General features: G+C 49.3%; 1 pseudogene; it reads left to right on the top strand.

The window, feature by feature from the left end:
- The first annotated feature begins 751 nt into the window (after positions 1 to 751).
- On the top strand, positions 752 to 1441 carry LOC142842615 (interferon-induced transmembrane protein 1 pseudogene; annotated as a pseudogene).
- The last annotated feature ends 2452 nt before the right edge of the window (positions 1442 to 3893 follow it).

Consider the following 3893-nt stretch of genomic DNA (forward strand, 5'->3'; position numbering starts at 1 on the left):
GACTGGTGTTCTCCAAGGACCAAGGACAGGATTTGGGATTGCCTGTGTACCTAAAAAGCTATCTCATTTTTGCTCATTTATCCCTCCCAGATCTGTCTAATGGCATTGGACAACTTAAGGTACCGTTAACTTATTACTTCATATTGTTTCCTGCTAAAATATAGACAGGTGTGTGATGGAGGAAGGTCATTGGTTAAAAAATAAACTGCTTGGCCCTCATAGGTTAAAACATAGGTGGGAGGAGTAAACAGAACAGAATGCTGGGAGGAAGAGGAAGTGAGCTCAGACACCATGCTCCCCTCTCCCGGGAAGACGCGCACGATGAAGCCCTGACCCAGGATGGACGTAGGCTAGAATCTTCCCGGTAAGCGCACCTTGGGGTGCTACACACACTATTAGAAATGGGCTAGTCCAGGTGCGAGAGTTAGCCAAGAAAAGGCTAGATATAATGGGCCAAGCAGTGTTTAAAAGAATCCAGTTTCCATGTTGTTATTTTGGGGCATAAGCTAGCCAAGCAGACAGGAGCCGGGCTGTGGGAAGAGACCCGCAGCTCCTACAACAGGTGTGCCTAACAGGTTTCAGGTGTATCTTAAAGAATCCAGGGTTCCCAATTTCCCTAACTGTCTTAACCTAAAGCAATAGTCTTTTGCTATGACACCAAGATGTAAGTCTGTTCTGGTTCTCTTACAGGTTCCTAAAAAGGTTCTGCTGCTCTATCAAAAACCAGGTCTGGGGTTTTTGCCTGCTTGCCTGCACTCTCACTGAAAACCTTCATCTCCCCTGTTCCTGGGACATTGCTTTGCTGGTATTAGAACCTACTTCTTCAGGATTCCAACCCAGCTCTCTAGGACATCCCTGGGACTCTAGCATCAAAAGCTGACGCTTTGGATCTTGTGGACAACTACTGGATCCTTGCCTTTCCACCAGGAGACAGCCACTGCTGGACTGCTCGGACCACAGCCTCTCTTGCCTCAAAAGCCAAGCCATGCCTAAGGAGCAGCAAGTCATGGGTCCGCTGAGGGGTCCCCACAGCTCAACTTCTGCACCAACCACCACGATCAACATGCCTGTTGAGATCTCCACGCCTGATCATGTGATCTGGTCCACATTCAATGCACTCTTCCTGAACTTCTGCGGCCTGGGTTTCATAGCATATGCCCACTCTGTGAAGTCCAGGGACAGGAAGATGGTGGGCGATGTGACTGGGGCAAAGGCCTACGCCTCCACTGCCAAGTGCCCGAACATCTGCGCCCTGGTCTTCAGCATCATCATGATCATTGTCCTCATTGCTCTTTACGCCAGCAAACTTAGTTCTGGGGCCTTCTAGTCCTGCCTTGGGCTCCACTGTCTACAGCTGCCCCACACCCTGGTCTTGGGCCTGACACTTTACCGCACACATCAGCAGCTGTTAGCTCGTATCTGTTCACAGTGGAGTCAATAAAGTGCACGCATTGACAACTAAAAAAAACAACAACAACAAAAAAAAACAACTAACGAGGTCTGGTAAAAATAAATAAATAAATAAATAAATAAATAAATAAATAACAAAACAAAAAACCCTAGCAGTCTCCAGAGCCTTTTGCTAACCCCAGCCAGTTTCAAGCATATTTTACAGTTCAATCCTGCTGCCTGGGCCAAGATCAACCCACAAAGCACTCCCCAGAAAACACCAATGACCTATACCAGTTCCTGGGACTTCACCATTGATACCAACTCTTCTAGATCAAGGACACATGCCAACTAAAGTCTGGTTTTATCTGCTGTTGTGTCCCATCCCATGGCTAGCTGCATTTCATAGGCCAACAATAATATTTTTTCTCCTAACCACCTGCCTTCTCATCCCCCTCCAAACACAGCTGCCTGCGGACTCCAAGATGACAACAACCCAGATGCCGTTCCAGCCACACCTCTCGCTGAGCCTGAGCGCACCAACTCCCAGCTCCCTCACATACACATTGCCCCATGCCTGCAGGAAGTGGCCAGAGTGGAGCCAATGCCCCTGTATCCAGGTCTCTGAGATGTTTGGTCAAAAGTGAGATCCCAGCCCTCTAATACCCCTATATTCAAAGAGTCTAAAATGTAATATTGAGTTGCACTCCAACTTCCAGCCTGCCAAGTGTTGACCCCTCCACCAGGAGAATCAGAACCACTCCCACGGGGTATTTAGGTTCATGGCAGAAAAAGCAACACATGGTTTCAGGTTTTGCGTGTGCTCTCCTTCTGTCTCGCCCCCCCCCCATGCTCCTGGCCACCCGGGACCATGGCATTCATGAAACGCGGGCATTTTTGATTCGGTCTAATCTGGTTTGATTGGAGATTTTTTGCGCCAGCGGAGAGGCTCAGTTAGAAAATATTCCTAACAGAGGACTGTGCTTGGAAGGGAAACCGCCATTTCCAAAGAACCTCCAAGGGTTAGCATGACCTACTCACTATGTAAGGGGAAAAGGGGGTGGAGCAGCAGTGTGCATCCGTCTCTCTCTGCCCCCCGGTGGCTAATTCAGTGTAACTAAGGTCTTCCGACTTCCCCACCATGGAGGACATACCTTGAACTGAAGCAGAAACCAACCCTTCCTTCCCTGAGTTGCTCTAGTCAAGGGATTTTATCACAATGGGAAAAGAAACGAGGACGATGCCTCTCCCTTGTGTGCCCCTTTAGAAGGGTCTCAGCCCTGTCAAGCCTCTGCAGGCAGAGCGGCCAAATGGACTGGGATGTCAGGTTCTTCCTGAGCAGACATCTGCCATGAGCCAGGAGTAAAGTCACTGGCTCTGACTCCAAAGACACAGTACAACCCTGGGGACTCACATCCAAGCAACAAGGGAGTAAGGAAATCCCCTTTCCTTGTCCCTCCTGCTACAGAGTGGAGACTTACAGAATGAGATCGACTCAGTGGGGCAAGGCGGCCACTGGCCAGTGGAAGACACTTAGCAGCTCCAGTTGACTTCAGCAGAATTTGCAAAGGCTTCACTTCCCATGGTTGGCTGAGAGTCAGAGGAGACCATGGAATCGTTCTCAGGGCCCATGTGCTTGTGAGCAGGTTCCATTCATCTTCAGTCTCCCTCACTCTCTTGGTGGGTTCTCACACCTTCTCAGAAGCCCTGACTCCTATTCTCTTCCCTCAGAAAGTTTTAGAAAGCGTGTCTTCTTTGGCTGTTCCATCCAAGTCCCAGGCAAATACTGATCAACTGTGTGCAGTGTTAGCACCATTTTTTTGGGCGGTGCTGTGTGTGACAGAAGCTGGGTCCCTCTCTGGACCTAAGGGATATGGTTTTCTACTCCTGGTCTATATACAGAAGGGTGAAACCCCCGCCCCCCCCCCAAAGAATCTGATGTGGCTTAGTGAAAGGATGTGGAACCGTTCATCTGTGGCACACAGCTGAGGAACTCGTGGCAAGCACAACAAAGGTTCACACAGAGCAAGAAGCTTCTCAGTGATGTTAGGTCTGACGCCTCTTAACTCACAATCATAGGGCACGGTTGGCACAAACCTTTAATCCCAGCACTTGGGAGGCAGAGGCAGGCGGATCTCTGTGAGTTTGAGGCCAGCCTGGTCTACACTGTGAGACACTGTCTCCAAAGTGAATAAGTAAATAAATACTAACCCATAGTTGCATGTCTTATGTTTTAGCGGCGTGTCACTTGAGACATGTTTCCAGCGCATAGATGCGGCAGGAGACCTGCCTCACCCTTGCCACTGTGATTTCCCTCTCCCCCGTGGACTGCAGTCCCAAACTGTGAACTCGAAATGCATCCTTCTTTCCTAACGCTGCTTCTGTCAAGCATCTCGTCAGATCATGAAGGAGTGTAATAACAGTCGCAGCCATTGGAACAAATGCAGCTTCCTGTCTTACACTCTTTAGTTATGAGGTCAGGGAGCTGATAGTGTCGGCATGCC

The sequence above is a fragment of the Microtus pennsylvanicus genome, chromosome 1, assembly GCF_037038515.1.
Source record: "Microtus pennsylvanicus isolate mMicPen1 chromosome 1, mMicPen1.hap1, whole genome shotgun sequence".
In the NCBI taxonomy this organism is placed as follows: Eukaryota; Metazoa; Chordata; class Mammalia; order Rodentia; family Cricetidae; genus Microtus; species Microtus pennsylvanicus.